General features: G+C 40.8%; 1 long non-coding RNA gene and 1 pseudogene across 1 annotated transcript; both read left to right on the top strand.

Moving 5' to 3' along the window:
* Window positions 1–7156: 7156 nt before the first annotated feature.
* On the top strand, window positions 7157–19822 carry LOC137348936 (Ig heavy chain C region-like; annotated as a pseudogene).
* Window positions 19823–20102: 280 nt separating this feature from the next.
* Window positions 20103–23287, top strand: LOC137348937 (uncharacterized). The gene is made up of 2 exons (XR_010969143.1): window positions 20103–22704; window positions 22837–23287. It is a non-coding gene; the product is annotated as an uncharacterized lncRNA (long non-coding RNA).
* Window positions 23288–24414: the final 1127 nt, after the last annotated feature.

Raw genomic sequence — 24414 nt, 5'->3', positions numbered from 1 at the left:
AAAATGGTACCAAGGATAAAGATTTCTGTTAGATGGAGAGACTGAAGCAGCAAAGTTTGTTCTGCTGAGAGAAGAAAAGGTTAAAAGGAGATTTCATAGAGGTGTTTTGATTTTTTTTTATTCATGGGATGTGGGCATCCCTGCCTAGGCCAGCATTTATTGCCCATCCCTAATTGCCATTGAAATGGTGGTGATGAGCTGCCTTCTTGAACCACTGCAGTTCATGTGAGGTAGCTACACCCAAGGTGCTGTTAGGAAGGGAGTTCCAGGATTTTGACCCAGCGACAGTGAAGGAACAGCGATATAGATCCAAGTCAGGATGTTGTGTGATTTGTATGGGAACTTGCAGGTGGTGATTTGATTTTGATATACAACACTGAAACAGGCCTTTCGGCCCACCGAGTCTGAGCCGACCATTAACCACCCATTTATACCAATCCTACACTAATCCCATATTCCTACCACATCCTCACCTATCTCGATATTCCCCTAACACCAACCTATACTAGGGACAATTTATAATGGCCAGTTTACCTATTAACCTGCAAGTCTTTTGGATGTGGGAGGAAACATCACTGGGAGAACTTACAACCTCCACACAGGCACAGCTGGAGCTGTGAAGCTGCGGTGCTTACCACTGCCCCACTGTGCCACCCTGTGATGGTCCCATGCATCTGGTACTCTTGTCCTTCGAGGTGGTAGAGGTTGTGGGTTTGCAAGGTGCTGTCTGAGGAGCCTTGATGCGTTTGATAGAATATGTTAATTGTAAATATTTCCAGTGGTAGAAGGGTTGACAACGAGAGGACAAAAATTCAAGATAAATAGCAAAATAACCAAAAGCTGCGTCGACTTGGATCTTGGAATATGGAGTAGAATCTCCAAATTTGCATATGACATCAATCTTGGAGGTATGGCAAATAGTGAGGATGATATATAACGACTGCAACAGGTCATAGATAGGTCAGCAGAGTGGACAGACAAGTGGCGGGTGATGCATTTTGGCAGAAGGAAAAGGGAGAGGCAACATTTACTTAATGGCATAGTTCTAAAGAGTGTACAGGAACAGGGGGACATTGGGATGCATGTGCATTGATCTTTGAAGGTGGCACAACATCTTGAGAGAGTGGTAAGTCAAGCATATGGGATCTTGGGCTTCATAAACACAGGTATTTAGTACAAAAGCAGGGAAGTTACGCTGAACATTTATAAAGCTCTGGTCAGGCCAATGCTGGAGTATTGCGTCCATTTCTGGTCACCACACTTTTGGAAGCATGTGAGGGTCCTTGAGAGAGATTTATTAGAATAGTTCTGGGGATGGAGGATTTTAGTGACAAGGACAAGTTGGAAAAACTGAGCTTATTCTTCTTCAAAAAAAAAAGAGATTGAGGGGAGATTAATAGACATGTACAAGATTATGACAGACTTAGGCAAGTTAGAAGTGGAAAATAAAAGCAAAATACTGCAGATGCTGGAAATCTGAAATAAAAACATGAAATGCTGGATATACTCAGCAGGTCTGGCAGCATCTGTGCAGAGATAAACAGAGTTAATGTTTCAGGTCAGTGACCCTTCATCAGAACTAACAAATATTAGAAATGGAAAAGGTTTTAAGCAAGTAAAGTGGGGGTGGGGCAAGAGATAACAAAGGTGAAGGTGTTGAGAAGACAGGATCACAGAGAATAACTGACATTAACATACCGTTCTGTGTATAAATGCTATTGAGTATTTCCAGCATTTCTTGTTTTATTTTATATTTGTGGAGGAAAAGTCGTTCACATTAACTAATGGTACAAGGACTAGGAGACACAGAATGAAGGCTTTGGGCAATAGATGCAAGGGGAATATGAAGAGGAACGCTGCAACACAGCGGGTGGTAATGACTTGGAAATTGCTGTCCACAAAGGTGGTGGAAGCAGAGACAATAAATGACTTCAAAAAGAAATTGGATGGTCATTTGAAGGAAATAGACTTGCAGGGATACGAGGATCGAGTGAGGCAGTGAGGCTGACTGAAAAGCTCTGTGGAGAGCCAGCATGTACTCAATGGGCCGAATGGCCTCCGTCTGTGCCGTAAATGACTCTCTAATTCTATGACTCTAGGCGATATGAGGGCGAAGACAAATGACAGAGGAAATTGTTATGATCTGGAATGCAATTCCTGAAAGGGGGGAAGTAGATTGAACAATAACTTTTGAAAGGGAATTTCATAGATATTTCAAATGGAAAAAGAATGCACGATTTTGGCGAAATAACAGGGGGGAGTGGAATAATTGGATAGTTTGTCAAAGAGCTGGTACAGTCCTGAAAGGCTGAATGGCCTCCTTCTCAGCTTTATCATTCGAGCAGTGTATGATTTACTTGCTCAATGCATCACTCCTTTTTACAACTATCGTTAGGAAAAAAGACCAAAAATTGTTGCATTTCTCTCGGGCCTTTCACGACCAGAGGACCTCTCAAAAACGCTGCAACTAATGAACTACTTGTGAACTACCGTCACTTTCGGAATGTCGGAAATGCAGCATCCAATTTGCATAAAGCAAACATACGAACATGCGAATTGGGAGCAGCAGCAGGCCACTCGTCCCCTCCAATAACAGCAATACGATGATGACCAGATAGTCTGTTTTTGTGAGGTCGGTTGAGGGATAAATACTGATCAGAACACCTGGTAGAACTCGCCGGCACTTGTTCGAAATAGTGCCATGGGATCCTTTACACCTGAGAGAGCAGACAGCGCCTTGGGTTCTTGTCCCATCTGAAAGACGATACCTCTGACAGTGCAGCATTCCACTGTAGTTCCAGTGTAATTTTTGTGCTCAGGTCCTAGAGTAGAACATGAAACTGGGACCTGCAAACACAGAGTGGAGAGTGGTACCAACCAAGCCACGGCTGATGATCAAGGGTCATTGCTCATTAAAATATAGATCAAGGAGGAATAAGTAAATGGAACTCCAGGCATTCACAGTTAAATTCCATTATAGATACAGTGTTAAATCAGGCAGAATCCGGATCACTCAGGTCATTCCCCCGTATGGTTCAGAACGGCAGGTAGTCAGTACAGAGTGCAGGAGGAAATTCTTTTCTAAACTTTGCCAGTTTTGATGAAAGGTCACAGACCTGAACCATGAACTTTGCTTCTCTCTCCACAGATGCTGCCAGACCTGCTGAGCTTTTCCAGCACTTTTTGTTTTTGTTATAGTTAGTACAGTCACTGTCTGTGGGTGTGACCTTGAATCCAACACGAGGATAACTCTGCCATTCTGGGAATTGTATTGTAATATTCAACCAATTTTTAATTTGTTCCTGCGATGTGGGCGTCGCTGGATAGGCCAGCATTTATTGCCCATCCCTAATTGCCCTTGAACTGAGTGTCTGTCTAGTCCATTTCAGAGGACAGTTAAGAGTCAACCACATCGGCGTGGGTCTGGAGTCACATGTAGTCCAGACCAGAAAAGGACAGCACATTTCCTTCCCTAAATGACAATAGTGCATCAGATGGGTCTTCACAACAATCCACAATGATATCATGGTCACCCATTTTTGATCGACAAGGGAATCAAAGGTTATCGGGGATTGGTGGGGGAGGGTTTCGGGGCAAGCAAGAAAGTGGTGTTAAGGCCACAACAAGTTCAGCCATGATCTTCTTAAATGGCGGAGCATTCTTGAGGGGCTGAATGGCCTACTCCTGCCTCTATTTCTTATGTTCTTATCACAGTGACCCTATACCATCAGCCTCAGTAAATCTCACTGATGTACTGAACTCGTGAACAATAGTGCATGAATGGACTAAATGGAGAGGCTCTGGGAAATGTGGCTGAAGGAGTTAAGGACATTTGAATTTGGGACCACAGTGTGCTCTACCCACATGTTATATTTCACTGTGGCCAATGACTGACACTGAATATATGGCGGTGAAGAAAGTTACAGTTTATTCTCCTTTTATCTGTGTTCTTTAGAATGGCGTGAATGGACCAGTATAACAGAGGAATAAGTATTTACAGAGAGAAGTGGAAAATGTATCCAATGATTTTCTATATTGCTGATGTGTTTGAAGTAATTCGAGTTGAGTGCTTTGATGTACATGAAAGGACCACATGTTCAGAAATATTACAATCGTCCCTTCATAACCCAGTCATATTCTCCCTTTATATCTTTGTGATAAATGTGCCCCATTAGTAGAGATACCGCAGGGATATCACCATGCTTTTTGTGACTTGATCTCGTTACTTCTGGATATCCGAGGGATTGAAATGATCCAGAAAATCAGGAAGAACTGGAAGGCGTCAAAGTAATGCAAATGAAATAAAGAGGCGGCTTCCTGTTAGGAATAGTCAATCACAAAGATGTGGTTGTAGAACAGCATCTTTCAGGCCCATCTATCTATCTGTCCATCTATTCATTCCACGCATCCATCAATCTGTTCATCAGTACGTGAAACAAAACGTTTAGACATTCAGGAGATCTCTTCTGCTCAGTGCCAAACCTTCACTTTTATTCTATTCCTCACCAACCCCACCACTTTCACACAGCCTATTACATGTCTAACCTTTGCCAGTTCTGATGAAAGTTTATGGAGAAGCAAACAGCACTGAAACCGGCCCTTCGGCTCACCGAGTCTGTGCCAACCAACAACCACCCATTTATACTAATCCTACGTTAATCCCATATTCCCTACCACATACCCACACTAGGAGTAATTTACAATAGCCAATTTACCCATCGACCTGCAAGTCTTTGGCTGTGGGAAGAAAGCAGAGTACCCGGCAGAAGCCCACGCGGTCACAAGGAGAACTCCACACAGGCAGTACCCGAATCCAGGTCACTGGAATTGTGAGGCTGCAGTGCTAACCACTGTGCCACTGTGTCACCTACTGCACAGACGTTAAACGTTAACTCTGTTTCTTTCTCCACAGTTGCTGCCAGACCTGCTGAGTATGTCCAACACTTTCCACTTTGATGTCAGAATTTCAGCATCAGCAGTATTTTGCTTTTATTCAGCCATCCAACTATCTAGTCATCCCTGCATCGTTGCAGCTATGCCTCCATCCACGCAAACAAGCATGTTTATCAATTACAGAATGTATTTTCTCTCTGAGGCCCACACTATCTATCTATCTATCTATCTATCTATCTATCTATCTATCTATCTATCTATCTATCTATCTATCTATCTATCTATCCATCTATTTATCTATCTATCCATCCATCTATCTGTCTCTCCATCCGTCTGTCTGTCTGTCTATCTATCTATCTATCTATCTATCTATCTATCTATCTATCTATCTATCTATCTATCTATCTATCTGTCTATCTATCTATCTATCTATCTATCTATCTATCTATCTATCTATCTATCTGTCTATCTGTCCGTCCGTCTGTCTGTCTGTCTATCTATCTATCTATCTATCTATCTATCTATCTATCTATCTATCTATCTATCTATCTATCCATCTATCGATTACAATGTTATGATATGCTGCACAGTTCCTCAGACTGTTGGTCCGAAAAGGGTGTCTGAGACAGTGGATATATTTCCTTTGCTGAGAGATGGGAACAGTTCACCTAGGTAAGCAACTGAAAAAAATAAAATTAACTCCAGTATTGTTGCTGGGCAGATTTGTTTCCCAATAGGCCTCATTGACAATGGTAAGGGTTTGAAGTTGGTTTGCAGCCAAGCGGTCAGTAACGAGGAAACAGATCTTTGATTTACTGCACAGAACCCCAGATGCTTCCTGTAAATGACATTGCTGTTTGAGTCTCCCTGATGGCAGTCGGCTGGGTTGGTGCCAAATACTGTGTGGGGCAGATTAGTGTGAATATGAATGGACAAAGGTGGCATTTAACCATTTAAATATTAACTATTCAGCAGCGCTCTTACAAAAAATAAATCATTTCACGGTATCAAGTCTAAAGAATGATTTTCGGTAAACTCACTGCTCATATCATTATCAACTGGGAGCGAAAAATAATAAATTGACACGTGACAATTAAATATTATTCTGAATCATTAAGACCATTTATTTCTACTGCATGAAGTTCTGGAGAGAGATTTTAATGACCCCCCACACCCACATCGGAAATAGAAAATTGGGAATCGTATATTAAATAAAGAAATAGGTGGAATTGCTCTGAAGCCGCTGCATTTCCTTGAATTTTCTCACAGAGCTGTGTATCACATTCAAACTATAAAGACTCTTTCATTGCTGATAACAGCTGTGGACAGTTTAATATCTGATAATTTGGATTGCATATCCATCCCTCTCAGTGGAGATATCAGTGGTTAGAGAAATGCCCACTTTGTGATCCGTTTCCACAACAAATAAAGCGTTTCTTTTTGTGATATTTTGTAGCATAGCTTTAAGTCCTGATATACTGTGTTCCTGATACCAGTGCGTGTTAAACAGTCTGTCGTTATTAATGTTAGCTGCAATGATCTGGGTATCAGGGATAGATTTCCTGATTACCGTATTGATTCTGATTCACTAGATTCTCTTTTTCCAAAGCTGATATGAATTTTACGTATCAAGGCAAGCGGACTTCTGCATTCGGTAATTTTAAAAGGACTGGCGTCAGGAGCAGCTCGAGAAATGCAGACAGAGAGAAAGACTTGTATAATACGAGGCGTTTCTATTCATTCTGATCCTAAATCGTATAACTACAGCCATTCAAATTGAAAATAAAATCACTTTACTTATGTCCCGCATTTAATTGCATAAATTGATAACAATTCAAATTATCGGGGACACTTCACTGGTACGGATCAAAGGGAGATGAATTGATACATACTATCAGTAACTTTAGACCTTGGTAACGTAATTTAATCTTAGTGATTCACATCCCCTGTGATGAGTTGAGGAAATAAAGGGATTTAATTCACAGTGCACAATGCAATTGTTTATTACTGACACATTCTTCACTGCAACAGTTCCATTTAGTACCGAGTAACACATTGCATTGAAACCACACAGCCAACTGACTATCCCTGGATACCGATAAAAAGTTCACATTTAATAATAACTCAGTGTAATGATATGAGTCTATTCTGTTGATGATGTGGAAGATGGGACGTGGATCCAGTAACCGCCTCTATCAGGGAAGCAATAGGCGGCGCCTGTAACCTCGCCCCCTTCTGCCGGGTATTTAAATGCCGGTCACTGGGACCGCAATACAACAGTACGGGAGTCGGTTTGCTCAGTGAGTTCTTACCAGAACCATTACCCCCAAATTGCCAGAAAGATGAGGTCGGCGATTTCTCTCAGTCTGTTACTGGTTTTCTTATCCCGTGAGTAGTTTTTACTGTCCGAGTCTCTCACTGTTACCGTCTCAGTGTTAGTCTCTCTCTGGAAAGTTATAGAGTCAGGAATCATTTCACCAGGATTAATCCTCGGGGTTTTTGATATTTTTTTACAGGTGTCCATTCGGATGTCGTGTTGACTCAGCCAGAGGCAGAGACCGGGAAACCCGGAGGCTCCCTGAGACTGACCTGTAAAACCAGCGGGTTCACTCTTGGCAGCTCCAGCATGTACTGGATCCGACAGGTTCCCGGGCAGGGGCTGGAGTGGATAGTTTACTACTACAGTTCATCCAGCAACAACTACGCCCCGGAGATTAAAGATCGATTTACTGCGTCCAAAGACACTTCAAAAAACATCTTCGCTTTGGACATGAAGAAACTGAAGACTGAAGACACCGCCATTTATTACTGTGCAAGAGATCACAACGAGAGGAACCAGGGCTGGACATGTACAATAACACATGGAGAGGGAATTCGACAACTTCGATCATAAACTGACGGTCAGTAATTTTATTAAATACAATATTAACGGCGTTGTTCAGAACCAGGCCATAGACCGTCTCTGACAGAGCTAGCACAGTGAAAATTCAATGGTACAAATCTCAGACACTAACCGAAGTACTGATGAGTAATTTTGTCTGTGCTGATTTTTAATGTTTACAGTGTCAGCAATTGCAGATCTGGATAAGATGCTGGTTTTAATGTGACTGAGACCTGGAGGGAGTTACTTGGTTCAATTACTCCTGCATGGTGTAAACTTTTGAATATATTCTGAATTAGATCAGAAGTGAATTTCTATTTGAAGTGAATAGTGGGAGGCAGTACTGAACAGAGAGTGAGTGCAGTATTTGTGCAGGTTCGTGTCACTGTGGGTACAGCAGTGGGTCACGGTGCTGTACAGAGCGAATTCCTCATACAAAAACCCCATACAGGGAGTTTGCACAAACCAGCGATCACTAACACGGCAGATGGTCCGTAAACAATGAGGATTAAATAAAAAATTGGGGAAATGCAATAAAGATTTGTAAAATTGCATAAAAGTCTCCAGCTTCATTCATGTTGACTGTCACGCTGAATCAGCACAGATGATTCAGAAATATTCCAATCTCCTTTATAAATATAATGACAGGTATAAACTGAATTATCTCACTGATGTACTCTTAGGGGAATCGGAATCATGTTTTTGAGAGCGCTGTGAAATGTAATCTCTGTATTTCACAGTTAACAGTCCGCCGCAGTATTTGACACGGTTTGTCTCACTGTGATATACTGGGTGGCACAGCAGTTACTGTCAATACAAAAACTCCCTCAGCACTAATTGATGATTCTGGGTCAGAGCTCGCCTTAACAATACAACTATATATACAGTGAAGTACTATTTGTGTCCAGCACTGTCCTCCTAGCACGGTTTATTTTGGATAAACGGATTAATTATTCATTCATCAGTTGGTGATTTCAATAATTGCTGATATGTTACTGTGTGAAATATAAAACATCAGGGAAATTTATAAAGAGTGAAAAGAATTATTAACACAGTTATAATTTTACAAAGAACCATCAAGATTTGATTTTGCCTCTGGAGTGTGGATATTTAAAATAATAATGGATTTCTCACTATTCTGTGCAGAGCCGGTTATTGTGTGACCCAGCCCAGGGAATGTAACACTGTGACTATCTTGACTACTGGGGACAAGGGACCATGGTGACGGTGACTGCAGGTAAGAAAAATACATTTATTCATTAACTATTTTATTTGTGTTTTTAATTTTATATTTCTGTTTTTTGTCATGATACATTCGTTCACTGAAAAGTGGATTTGGTGGATTCTATATTGCGAATTTGTTGCAATGTTTTACGTGATTCTGCTGCTAAAGGATTAAAGAACTTAATGGTTTCTTTACACACGGTGCTGTTGAAGGATTCAGCTCCAGATTGATGTGATTTGGTGTTTATTTGTTGATGGGACTGAGTGTTTGGGCTACTTTAAATACCAAACTGTTGTTAAACCGTTTGACGTTTCTGCAATGTTTAATCTGGGTGACATCTAGTTGCTGCAGGTTTTCTGATCTAATAGAAACAATAAGTCTTTAAATATGTTTGAAATAAAATTATGCAGAAAGCTTCAGTGGTCAAAAATAGCCTTCTGATATTTTGATCTATTTTTATTTGTGGTAATTAAATTGCTATCTATCAATCTACTGCTTACGAATGCTCATATGTAATACAATAAATTTTGATGTAATTAAGAACTGCAGAAATAACAAATTTGCAGCTTTGGCCAGATTTACATTAATATAACCTCACTTTCAATAATGCAGTGATATCAGGCAATATCAATGAAATATGCTACAGAATCAATATTAATTTATTAAACATGCTCTCTGTACTAACAAATCTGCTGCCTTTATTTTATATATTTGGTAATTCAGAGACAGGCAGGCTCGGTGGATTCTGTATTGAGATTTTTTTTTGGGATGTTACATTTGATTCTACTGAAAGTGATTGTGAAATTAAGCTGCTTCGCCTTGAAACGTACTGAGGCGGGATTCAGCCCCTCAGTGATGTGAGTTGGAGCTTATCTGCTGAGGAGAGTGTGTCTCTGTGTTCCAAAGTAAAATTTGTAAAACTATTTGGCGTTTCTGCTTTGTTTAACCCGGGTGACATCGAGCGGCTGCAGGTTTTCTGATCAAATGGATACATTCTATTTGTTTGAAACTGCTTCAAAGACGATTCGAAAGCCGGATAACAGGCAGATTTCAGAAATAAAATAAAAAGATATTTCAAGGCATTTAAAAAAATTTAAATGATAATTGCAGATTGAACTGTTAAGTCATGGTTTGTAACGCTCCTTCAATCCGTGAAATGTTACTGCAATTACAAACTGAATAAGTAGCAGGTTTGCAGATTGGAGAGTAAAATTAATACAATTCAAACAATTATAATGCGGCAATATGTCCTCATATAAACCAAATACGCTTTCATATTAATATCGATTCATTATTCAAGAATCGTCTTTTACAGTTCTGGCGTGCCAAGCGCACAATTGTCGTGACCGGAAAACTTTATGACTGGAGACTATTTTTAATTGTGCTTGAAATTATTTCAATAAGAGTGTACTTATTCCAGTGCTGTTTTCAGGTTAATGAGCGCTTTTAAATTAATTGTGATATTCCTGATTAAAACAGGTGAATGTCAGCTTGTATTTACTTACAACTTAAATAGGCGTTGTAAATTGCAGTTTGTCAGTGTAATATATCTGTCCGGTTATTACATTCTTTGCGTTCATGTTCTTCCATGTTCCTTCTTCAATGTCATTTGTTGTTGGATAGTGCGATAATTATCACTAATCTAATATTAACCATTTTCCTGGGAGAAGAGGTCAATGGCAGTCAAAGAATTGTGCATATGATTTTATTTAACTTGAAGAAACTTGCAGACTGCGTAAGGCTAAAGACAAACAAACAACACCTGGAAATTCAAGCAGATTCAATTAATTACAAAAGTTTAATGTTAGTTTTGAATTCAGTAACAACATCCTGTCTCCCATAGTTGTGCTGCACGCAGGATGGAATGATAGACAAAGAACAGATTATACCTGAGAGTTATGCTTAATAAATATTAAATTGATCCGCCAAATCTCGGCTACATTTGCTCATTAGGTTTCAATGTCACAGATGATCTGAAAGAGTTGTTTTTGTCCAGTTTTGCAGTGATCATTTTGGAACTTCTTTCAATAAAAATCAAAATATATTTTGCAATTAATTTGTGAATTACGGGAGTAAAATCTAAAAACATCGTGTGATTAAATAGTGGCAGCATAGTTACTGATCGCAAAGTGCCCGGATGTTTTAGATATTTTATCTCATATAGTTAAGATTTATAACGATATTTAAACACGGGAGAGCTGCTTTCACAAACATGCCATGTTGCAGCCCAGTTAGTGACATGTGACCCCGGCCAGGCTAAATACATTGTGTGAAATACTGGCTGAGAATGGAAGGAGCTTATAATATATCAACGCATTCAGATACCTGCCCAGTTTACAAGTTTGTAGAGAGAAAGCAGGGCGGGACGAGAAGTTATTGTTCATTTTAAATTATTGCACTGTGATTCGATTTCAGCATGAAGTAATATATTTGTCTGAAGGTTTTCATCTATTAATATGACGTTAATTATTTAATACTGATAAAGTGTCATAATAACTTAATTAAAACTCCATTAATTCACAAGGTGCCAGGCAGAAACTGGTCTTGAAGTAATATTAACTAATTTATTTATTTTTATTTATTTATAAATGATAAATGCAGTATAAAATCAGCTAACATGAATATTAGCTTAGAATATAATAGTGCTAATTCACTAAACATAAATGACCTCCCACAATTCAATAGTATACTTGCCAGGATTCCAATGAGTGCAAAATCTCAAGAATCGGAGAGATTAATTCATTATGTCTGGCAATAACTTAGAGAACAATACATTTCTTACTCAGCTGTTCTCAGCTCAATCAAGTATCACCGCAGATTTTAATGAATTAACTTTGAGCAGTGGTTCAACTAATTTTTTTTGTAAAATTGAATTATGAAATTGTGTCAAATCAGTGGGTAATCAGTTTGCAAGATACATATCTCCTGATTTTCTAAATTCTTACTCTGTCACTGAGTTCTGGTTATGGACATCTAATTTTCCTGAATGTGTATTCTTCTGATGTACTCATTTTAAGCGAAACTTTCTTACATGCTTTTAAGATTGTAAACAGACAGGGAGAAACATTTGGAGGTCGAAGGGAGTTTTTGAAATGAATATCAGTTTAATTTCAAAGAGTATACAGACTTGGAGTGGTCACAATTTGACAATTGATGAACTAGAATAAAACAGCTTCATTGAAATTGACAATTGAACAGATCTATCTGCTGAGAGCCCGATTGTTGCACCGTTTGTGTCTGTTCTGTTTCTGTGCGCCTGCTCACTGTGTCAGGACGAGGAATCCTCCCTGCAGGTTGCAAACAGACTGGTTCGTTTCATTTCAAGGAGTGCAACTTGATCCATTTAATTAAGAAACTTGTACCCCCGAGAAACCTAAAAGTTTGACTTTAAGTTTGATGAGGCGCCTCAGCAATGAGATCATAATTCCAGTCTGTGGCAGTCAGAAATAACAGTTCAGAGACACAACAGACGGACAGCAGAAGGAGATTTGGTCAGTTTGTAATCAGTAATGTGCCTCCGTTGGGAGTGATTGATTCGGCAATGTAGAGGAAGTCTTCCTGTATATTTAATCTATATTGTAACTGTCCTGGGACTACTTAATGGGGACAGCGTAGAGGGAGGAATTACTCAGTATCTAAACCGGATTGAACCTGTCCTGGATATATTTGATGGGACAGCGTAGAGGGAATTTTTATTTTATATTAAACAGATGGTGTACCTGACCCAGAGTGACAGTGTAGTCTAGAGGCGGCTTTCTACGGAATTTAACACTTGCGATGTCTGAGATTACAACTCATGATAGGGCCGTATAGAGGGATCTTTACTTTGCAGCTTAACTGTCCTGTACCTGATCTGAGAATGTTTTCCCCACAGTGTTCAAGGAATCTCAATGTGCATCAAACTCATAAGCTGTGAGTCCTCGACCCAGATATATGAATATAAATTATTCAATTGTCCAGATGAAACAATGCACATGAATTGATTTTAATAATAATTCTTGGCCAAATTTTAATGAATTAATAATATTTAAACATATTAAGTTTCAGATAATTATTGAATGAGATTGGCCTGATTTTGAGTGCACTTTCAGAACAAACAGTTTCAGGAAGTGATTGTAACGCTCCAGAGACCAACGCCTGTTCTGATCTGATGGGAGACTGGACGTTATTTTGGCACCTTAAATGGAGATAGTGGAGACTCCCGCTCCGAATAACCATCATGATATTCTCATGTTTGAAATCATTATTTAGTTCTAGTATTTTCAAAAGGTGACAGTCAGTGATAAACTCTGGTGAGTTGCAATCATTGGATTGTGTCACAGCAGAGGGCACAGAGCCACTGAAGTAAGCTCTTGTGAAATTTTTGAAGTGATACAATGAGCTTGCAATCAATGTCAATCACAATATGCTTTAAGTCTCTGACAGTATCTGATTGACTCATTTGAATAAAATCGCTCAGAACCTCTTATTTTAAAAACCCTCTTTCATTATAAAAAGCAACAAAATATATGTCACAGAGATGTTAAAATTTATGAAGCCTTTCGTCCCATTAAATTGGGGATAACTAATACGACTGAGTCGGGTAGAATGATAGAAAGTTCTCGCAGAGAATTTGGCCATTCAGCCCGTCATGCCTGTGTTAGCTCTCAAAGCGCTCTCCAATTTAATCTTACAAGACAGTTTTTCCCTCATAGCCACGCAAATTAATGTCCTTCGAGGATATGTCCGGTTGCGCCTGCAGAGAACCTGCACAGACACGACGGGCTGAATGGCCTCCTTTTGTGGTGTAATCGTTCGATGCATCTGTGAAAAGCCCCCTCTGTCTGGAATGAATCCATTTTCCGCAGCCACCACCCGCCCACGCTCGTTTTTGACAATTAATTATTTTGTTACTGACCCACTTTTCAGAGGAAATAGTTTTTCCTTATCTGCTCTATCAAAACATCCCATAATTTTGAACATAACTAATCGGTAATCGCCTAACGAGAACAATTATCTCGTATAATAACTCTATATAACTGAACTCCCTCATTCCTGGCATCAGTCTGGTAAACTCCCTCGACACTCCCCACAAAGCCTTGACATCCTTTCGAAAGTGTGACGGCCAGAATTGTGCAAAAATACTCCAGCCTAATTAGTGATGAGTAATACTTTAATATGACTTCCTGGTTTTTTGTAATTCGTACTACATTTTATAAGACCAAGTATTCCATTCGCTTTCTTAACGACCTTGAAAAAAAACTTTGTGAAAATGCAACTCTGGTCCCTCTACATTTCTACCCCTTGAATATCGGACCATTTAGATTGCATTAACTTTCCGTGTTGTCCCTCAAAAGTTCCAGCACTTCACATTTAACCGCATGAAATTGTATTTGCTCTGTCTCTGAACATTTCACCTGCCCATGTCCTTCTGAACTCTGATACTATCCTGCTCACTATTTGTTTAGTATCGTCTTTGACCTTCGAAATTCTACGCCCCATACCCAATACCACGTCATTATATTTAACAAAAATAATAATGACCCTATGACCAACCCAAGGGGGGATCACAATGCTTAATTCTCTCCAGTCAGAAAATCATTGGTTCACCATCACTCTCTGTTTCCTATACCTGAACAGGTTACTCAGACCCCTTTAATCCACGCGCTTCCATTTTCCGAATGTTCTCTTACGTGACATGTTATCTAATGCCATTTGAAAGCCCATATGTCCTACTGTTGCGCCAGCATAACCAGCATCCTCTTTCACATCATATTGGTGAGCGAGCTTCCAATATCTGACCGATAGGCCTCAGGTGTTTGAATTATCCGCACAAATCAGAAGTGAGAGTTGACCATGTCAGCAATAACACTTCAGGAACTTTTGTCCTTCCTTCCATGGAACCGACTGATATTCACTCGATTTATAATGTTTAAGTAATGACAATATCAGATATTTGTAGAATATTTGTAAAATAGTCCTGATGTTCACATTATGGTCGGTGCAAGCAGCAAGAAGATGTGTCTGTAACGACACAGTCAGCAACACCAGTTCTCACTGGTGAGGGGTGGGAAGATACTTTGGAAAGTTAAATGGACCATTTAAAGTGCATCAGTCCAAATGACCGATTTTTAGGAATCGGATCTAATTCGGTTTATTATTTGAGTTGGAGGGAGAAGCAAACTCCAGAGAATCCATTCAGTCGAATAATATAGAACAGAAGTCACAATCTTCAAGTACTGAAAAGGAAAGTGATAGCTTTGAGTCATTGCCGAGTCATTAAAAACTTTAATTCCAGAAACTAGGCTGTGTAAAAATTCCCCTCTGAAATCTGTGTACGAAATGATTCAGTCCATATTTTAAAGTAGACTTCAACTATTTATTGTAAAAGTTCTTCATTATTATAGGAACATAGAAGATTAAAATGAAGTCTGGTAGAGGTGTTTTGAATAATGAATGTTTTATCCAGAAATTCAGATACCAATTTGCCCAGATCAGTGAGTTGGTCTGCAGAGGACACTGATTTAAAATCAGCGTCAAAAGAATGAAGGAAGAGTGTATGAATCTACTTTTCTACACAGGGGGTTGTTAGGATCTGGAATGTCCTATCAGAAAGAGGGCTGTAAACAGAATCTAAAATAGCTGGATAAAATGAAATTTTGAAAAGATAAGGAATTGGAAGGTCAGCGGGATCGCTGGAGTGATCTTTCACAGGCCTGATGGACCGAATGGCCTTCTTCTCAGCTATCATGTCTATGAATTTATCACCCAGGGTCATAAGCATGCTCAGATGTATTGTAGGTTTTTATGGGAAAGTAATGGTATGAATTTGCCTGGTATTCAAGTTTACAGTATTAAGTTCATTTTACAAGCACGCATTCCAATGGCACTTTTTCAGAGTAGTTGCTATATTTTTGGAGGGGTAGTGGGAGTTGGGGGGCGGGGTGGTCTGCTGGTGGTGGGGAGGGTTGCTGGGAGGAGGTGGAGGTGCGGGGAAACCCAGTAGTCAATTTGCAGAGAAGAAATTTCCAAAAACTAAATGCCGCATGTTTTTTGACCAAGTGTTGTTGATTTAGAAATAAATATTGGCCGAACAAAGTGGGGAAACTCCTCTTTCAGTTTAATCCAATGAAAAATACCTCATTGAGATAACTTCAAAAGGCTCTTAGTTTTGTAATGTGACAGGTCTTGAAAGAGAGGTGTGTTCCTGACCAGGGGACCGACAGGTGATGAACACCAAATGATGTAACTGATCGCAGCTCAAATGCGGATGAAGGTTTTAATCGGAAAATATTGGAATCAGTTTCCAGCTGGAGTCGAATTGCGAGATGTCTGGTTACTTAATAAGCATGAATCACAGTCTAACTTGTTCAATTTGCCATTCTTTCCTAGCGACACCGTCTCCCCCAACTCTTTACGGCCTGTGCTCCTGTGAACAACCCAACACCGATGGCTCCATGGCCTACGGCTGTTTGGCGATGGACTACATCCCCCAAATCACCAGCGTTTCCTGGAAGAAAGGTGAAGAACCGATCACCACTGGTTTGAAGACTTACCCGTCAGTGCTGAACAAGAAGGGAACCTACACCCTGAGCAGCCAATTAACCATCACCGAGTCAGAGGTGGGAAGCAGCAAAATCTACTGCGAGGTTCGACGCGGCGAGTCGCTCTGGATCAAGGAAATTCCAGGTTAGTGTTGTGGAAACTGTGGAAAAACAGAAAAGCTAGAAGGATCTTGTGTAGAACATTGGCTATTCCACATTTAGAGTGTTGTGCACAGTGCAGACCCCTGGAAACATCAGTTAGTGCCTGCTTGATGCAAATAACCTGTTAAAATATCAGAACAGTTTGTATCAGTTATTAACTTCTTCTAGAAATGTCTAACATGTTTTTTCTTGAAGATTGTAAAGGTGACATCGTCCATCCAACGGTTATCCTCACCCAGACTTCCAGTGAAGAAATCACAAGCAGCAGATTTGCAACTGTCGTGTGTTCAATCATCGATTTCCATCCAGAAGCAATAACCGTGAGTTGGTTGAAGGATGGACATCCCATGGAATCGGGCTTCGTCACCTCTCCCGCCTGTGAAACGAACGGGAATTTCTCAGCGACCAGTCGGCTGACAGTCCCCGCTCGGGAATGGTTCACCAACACGGTCTATACCTGCCAGGTCTCCCATCAAGCGGCCACCCAAAGCCGAAACATCACCGGATCGCCAGGTAAGATGCACAGTCCCAGGAAGCTCCACACCTTTCTGTACTCCATGTTACTGAAAGTCAGGAATTTATTGGAGTTAGTACAAAGAACAATTTCTAAATCGCCATCGTGCAGTTTTTATGTGTTATTTGGCTGTGAGTTTAGGATTTAGAAATTAGAAATTAGGATTGCTCACGGTTCAACATGTCATCACATCATGAAAGAATGTTTAGCTCTCCTGTGATGTTATATAGTGAGTGAGGTGGCCTGTATATCAGCTTTATCCTGAATGGGTTAATCATACACGGAGCAGCAATCGGCATCTGGAACCCTTTCTTGGTAACGGCCTCGGAATCAGGTGCCAGAAAGAGCATCTACCCTATTTAGAAAACTGTGTTCAATTCTGGACTGCAGAGCACAGGAAGAATGTATTGGCCTTGGGAGTGGTGCAACAAGAATTGACCATAATGATAACGGGGCTGATCGGGTTAAGTTAAGAGGACAGGTTTCACAGGCCAAACTGGTATTGCTTTGAGGACAGAAGATTAAAGGGTGATCTAATTGAGGTGGTTAAGATGTTTACTGGAATTGATGGAGTCAATGGAGAAAAATATTTCCTCGGGTGAGGAACTTCAGAACAAGGGGGCATAACCTTCAGATTAGACCATGGTCATTCAGGAATGATATCAGGAAGGGAGTATTCACACAGTAGATAGCGGTAATCTGGAATTCTCTCCCCCAACTCACTTTAGAAGCTTGACATCCATTGAAAACTTTAATGTTGCGAGTGATAGATTTCTGACAGGTAAGGGTATTAAGGGTTATACATGGGTAAACAGAATTAAGATACAATTCAGCCATCGTGTAATTGAATGGCGGAACGTGCTCGAGGGGCTGAATGGCCTAATCTTATTCTTATGCTCTTATTACAGTCCTGTGGTCAGATCGCCTTCTAACTCCAGGCCGACACATGAGAAATACTCACTCGTGGCAGATATTAGAAAACTATCTCATCCGGTATTGCGAATTATTCCTCACCACACAAAAACAAAAACCTTGGGACTGCATTTTACCGACCTTTCGCCCCTCCTCTGACTGGTTGCTGAACATTTTCATCTCCCCAAATATACTGACAAGGCACCAGAACATTAACTTTGTTTCCAGTTGGTCCTAAAATTCGTAATTTCATTCGTTTTGAGCCAGTATGAATTACATGTGTAGCTCATGTCCTAGGGTGACAGAGCCATTATATTCAGCAGAGATGTGATCCGCTTGGATGTCCCAGATTTTACAAATCGTTGCCCTTCCCATGAACGACAGTGTTGAAGCGAAAGGTGTTTTTCCCCTCCTGAAAAAAGTGATAGTTAAATACTCGCGTCCTGATCCTGAAGATGGAGATTTCTTTGACTCTCATTTCTGTTCTACAGATTCTTCCGAGTGCAATCATCCAGTAATTAAACTACTGCCACCATCAATAGAACAGGTCTTACTGGAGGCGACGGTCACCTTAACCTGCGTCGTGTCTAATGCTCCTTATGGTGTCAACGTGTCCTGGACACAAGAACAGAAGCCTTTGAAATCAGAGATTGCCGTCCAACCCGGAGAGGATCCCGACAGCGTGATCAGCACTGTAGACATCTCGACACAAGCCTGGCTGAGTGAGGCTGTGTTCTACTGTGTGGTGAGCCATCAGGATCTGCCGACTCCTCTCAGAGATGCCATCCACAAGGAAGGTGAGCAATGTGATTGAAGCAATAAATCAGATGTTGTGCTTCTTGCCGGTGTTTGTGCAAGGCCCAATTAAGTGGTTGAATGGATTACGCTGATAATTTAATTGTAATTCACTAATGAACCTCCCTGGGACCAGAGGTGATGCATTTTAAGTGATGCTAGATACGTAGATTATGGAGAAAGGAATAGAAAGAGCTGAAGTAAGGTGGGAGGAGGTCCGTGTGCAGCATAAACACCAGCATAGGCTAGCTCGTCCTAATGGCCTGCTCCTGTGCTGCAAGTTCTATGTAATTTTCCAGTCTAATCCTTTATGTTCTCAGCGAGCAGGATTGCAGCACCTCTGCACCGGCTGGAAAACAGCACAGGCCCCAGAGACGAAAAGGAAAACCTTCACAATTTCTCTCACATTTAACCACTGGTGTCATTGTCTCTGAAATTGTCTAGTTTATTGACATTTATTTTAATTTTTCAGCATGGAAAGATCTGCGGGAACCGTCTGTGTCTGTTCTCCTGCCCCCAGCAGAAGAAATCTCCGCAGAGAGGTTCCTCTCCCTCACCTGCTTAGTGCGAGGTTTCTCCCCCCGAGAGATCTTCGTCAAGTGGACCGTCAATGACAAGTCGGTGAATCCCGGCAACTACAAGAACACCGAGGTGATGGCGGAGAACGACAAGAGCTCCTTCTTCATCTACAGCCTGTTATCCATTGCAGCAGAGGAGTGGGCCAGCGGCGCTTCTTACTCCTGTGTGGTGGGACATGAAGCGATCCCCTTGAAGATCATCAACAGAACAGTTAATAAATCCAGCGGTAAACCGAGTTTTGTGAACATTTCCCTTGCACTGTTGGACACCGTTAATTCATGTCAATGAGAATTTCTCGATTGCATTTCAATTCTTAAATAAAAAAACACTATAAAGACCTTTTCTTCCAATCGCGATTTAAATACACAACAGCTCAATTAATTGTGCTTCCCACATTTGCTAAGTGTATGTCTTTTCATCAAAGCATGATATTTGCAGGTCTCGGGCCCAAGTCTTGTACAACCAGTGTTTCCAGCACATAATAATTCACAGAGTAAACCTGATTCATTATTGGATTCTGTGGAAGTATTTCAGCAACTTTCCTCCCGTTGGAGGAGGGGGAGGCGGTGGGGAGCATTAGAGGGGGACAGGGGTGGGGGGCCGGGGAGGAGGAGATGGGGAATCTGGACATTTCTCCTTACCAACAAAAATACGCAGTGCATTTAGATCTCGGTGTACCTGCTTCTCGTGTTGGCCATCCCTTCAGAATAGGGTCAGTTTTTAGTTGCAGCATCATGCGCACTGGGAACTGAAGTGATGGCCACACACGAATACGAAATCTTCCCAAAATCCCCCAACAGAAAGAGGGGGAAGAGGAATTTACTAAAACACTGTACCCCACTTCCCAAACAGAGAAGAGGAAAGGGTACTTGTGAATCCACTGCAACGGTACTTCTGCAACAGACAGACGGGAAAGAGAATTGTGAACTGACTGTAGCTCCTCGCCACATTTCCTCCAACAGAAAAAGGGGCAAGGACATTTGTAAACCTTATACTCCCACTCCCCCTGCTCTCTATTAAATGGACTCAAATGCCATCAGTACAAAGTCGGCTTCGAGCGCAGTGTGTGAAGATTTTAAACTTTCCACATGGGAATCACATTGTAAAATATATATTTATGTAACGTAATATCGTTCACGGTTTCCCTGTTAAATTCCAATAACATAATCATCTAAATCTAGCTGAAGATTTAATCATCTCCTGTTCCTGATGTTTCTGTGGCCCATCAGTTTCATGGAAATAAAAGCAAAATATTGCAGATATTGGAAATCTGAAATAAAAACAGAAGATGCTTAAATACTCAGCAGGTCAGGCAGCATCTGTGGAGAGAGAAGCAGAGTTAACATTTCAGGTGTGTGAAAAGGGCACCGACCTGAAACGTTAATTCTGCTTCTCTGTCCACAGCTGCTGTCTGACCTGCTGAGTATTTCCAGAACTTCTGTTTTTATCCATCAGTTGCATTGTTGCAGTCATTCAGATGATGTCAGATGACATCTCGCACAGAATACATTTATACACAGAACAGTGAAGAATATTCTCCATAATGCACACCGTCAGGGTCAGACCCGGTTATTTATTCTCTGTAAAACTTTGAACAAGAATAAAGATGCGCAGGCACACAGACAAAAACACACACATAAACACACTCAAATGCACAACCACACACTTACACCTACACACACAAACAGACTCAAACGCAGATATAAACACTTCACAGTCACCCACGCAAAAATAAACATAAATGTACACATTAGTACAGTCTCACAAACACAGAAACATAGACGGAAAAGCTTTCATTATCATAGACATAAACACAGCTAGATGGAAACATACTCGCACATTAACAGACAAACACATCTGCACTCAAACATTTAAACAGACACATTAACACGATCACTCACACACAAATAGACACCAACATTAACATTATGACACATACATGGATGCAAAAACATGCACATAACACACGCATTAGCACACATGTACACATAATCACACATATTAATGCATAAACGTAGACATCAACACAAAAGCAGACGCATTATCACACTTATGGGGACAGAAGCACACAAAACAAACATTAACAAACGCATACGCACACATGGAAACATAAACACACATTGACGCACAGGAAAACATAAAGACATCTGTCAACACAAATGCTCACAACATGAAGCACGCATGGGGACCAAACCACACACAAAAACAAACATTATCATGCTCATGCACACACATGGATGAATGAAGACAAAACATTAAGGATGATATATTTTATACACACGCACATGCACATACACACACACGCGGCCACTTGAAAACACACATTGATACACATTGGCACATAAGCACATACTAACATACAGGGACACAACACACGGGCATCAAGATATAAATACGCACATTGAGACATTCACAGGCGGGTGCACAAAGAAACGCATTAAAACATACATTAAATCTCACACACACAAGCCATGGACACGCACTGAGTGATGAAAAGTAACAGATACTTATGCACACATACACATGTATTAAAGCGTACAAACAAAAGCACCAGGCGATATGTGAAAGTAGCATTCAAATGCACTGTTTGAATGGGCACCTTCTCCAACATATTCCCTCGTATATGTTGGACCTACAAACACAGTGAAGCAAAGTTTTCGCTTAGAAAGTTAGGTCAATTAATGATTGCCCAACAACTTCCATCACAAATAAACAAGATTAGAACTCGCATCCAATCTCTTTCCCAGCACCAATGAAAATCTCAAAACTATCGATATTGATCAGTAAAATTCCATCGATATCCCGAATGATAGAACAAGATTGATCCAGACTAGAATAGCGCCTGACCCTGAAGAAAGAAATATCATATTTTCCAACAGGGCCTGGACGAGGATCATATGGGAAGAATGGCTGTGGGGTTAGTAACAGAGGTAGATTGCTAAGAGTGATTAACCTCACAATCGATACAAATTGAAAATTAAATTAGAGAGCAAAATAATGGCTTAAGGAAGAACTCTGCGAGTGCAAATTGACAATCTTATATCCTGGATTAATGAACGATCTAAATATATTTCTCCTCTAAAAACCCGAAGATTACTCAGGCCACATCTGGATTGAAGACAATGAGGAAGAGAGCGGCAACATCTGGACAACCGCTTCCACATTCATCATCCTGTTCTTCCTGAGCATTTTCTACAGCGCTGCCGTCACTCTGGTGAAGGTGAGAATATTCAATCCACTCACATTTCAAATTAAATGAAGCTGTTTAACAAATCTCTAAAATTTCATAGTTCTGAGATGAATGTCCAAGACCACGAAATCTCTGCTTCATTCATTTATCCCTCTTTTGCAGGTTAAGTAATCGATCGAATTTCGGCCGCCATGGATTTTCCTTATTTTTTAACATTTCTGTATTATCAAACAAACTGTAAAAGTAAATTGCCGTCAGTTTATGGTTCAGAATCTGTAGCTGAGAAGATCATAAACATTGTTTCCGTTTTTCTCTTTGAATTGTGTCAGATAATCTTACCTATAATGTCTATGCGCCTTCGCGTTTCACAATAGTTTGAATTTCATCTGTAAATAAATAACTATTCCTTATTCGCAACTGTTTCCTTCTCTTTATGTTGAGCCCCTGTTTTCTCTCTGATCTGTAACAATTTTAGAAGTAGTCTACAGCTCAGATCGCATGTGTTTTGTCCTCAATGTGACTCACAGGTGTTAAATTCACTTTGGACCCTTTAAGAATGTTTCTGTAAAATGTTTTTTTTGAAATTGTTAATAAATCTTGAGTAACAAATGGACTAACTTGACTTTGCTGAATTCCTTGCTCCAAGGCCCATTCACACACTCCATTTTACCGATTACACATTTTTCCTTTTCCTGACAGCTATTTTCCACCAGTCCTGTCTGGTTTGTGTTTGAACCAAAAGTCTTTCGGTGACGGTGCTGCTGCGCCATCCAGTGGCCCATCAGAATAAAGACACCTTTCCTTCTGCCTCAAAATGCCAATGCCCAGGGACAGAATGGCCGCACAGCGAAGAGGAGCACCTCCCATCTTATAGTCTGTCACAGTCAGGTGCCACGTTGCATTAAAGAGCAGCGTCCTGCTCCATCATAGGCTGATACAGTATAGTATATGAAAGAATTCTGTCCATCAAACACTCCCAGAATAGGTCGTGCACGGGATAATGCAGAGTACAGCTCCCTTCACCCTGCCACAACACACACTCTCAGTGCAGGCACAGCACGGGTTAGATACACAGTAAAGCTCCCTCTGCACTGCACCAGCAAACGCTCCCAGGGCAGGCACAGACCAGGTTAGAAATATAACACAGACATGAGAGACAATAAACGCTGGGAATGATTCCTCAAGACTAATGAATATCTGGAACGATAGACCATTAAGAATAAATGCTGGGAATTATTCCAAGAGCCTGGGGTCCATCTCCCACAAAAGGGAGCAAAAACACGATGAATGAGTCCACATCCAAGGGACTATCTAATACATCAGAGAGGACAACCCCTGGGAATGACTTCCTAATCCTGAAGCATATTAGACAAAGAAGGAGGCACAATTCAAAGAACAATGAACAATGCCTGTCTAAACTAAAACCTTCTGCACATCCGGGGACCGTATCCCTCTATTCCCATCCTATTCGTGCATTTGTCAAGATGCCTCTTAAACGCGACTATCGTACCTGCTTCCACCACCTCCCCCGGCAGCAGGTTCCAGGCACTCACCACCCTCTGTGTAAAGAACTTGCCTCGCACATCCCCTTTAAACTTTGCCCCTCGCACCTTAACCCTATGTCGTCTAGTAACTGTCTTTTCCACCCTGGGAAAAACCTTCCGACTAAGCACTCTGTCCATGCAATTCATAACTTTGTAAACCTCTATCATGTCACCCCTCCACCTCCGTCGTTCCGTT

Source organism: Heterodontus francisci, chromosome 34, assembly GCF_036365525.1.
Source record: "Heterodontus francisci isolate sHetFra1 chromosome 34, sHetFra1.hap1, whole genome shotgun sequence".
NCBI classification, from domain to species: domain Eukaryota; kingdom Metazoa; phylum Chordata; class Chondrichthyes; order Heterodontiformes; family Heterodontidae; genus Heterodontus; species Heterodontus francisci.
Note: the sequence above shows the minus strand (reverse complement) of the source record. Positions and strands in the feature narration are given on the sequence as shown.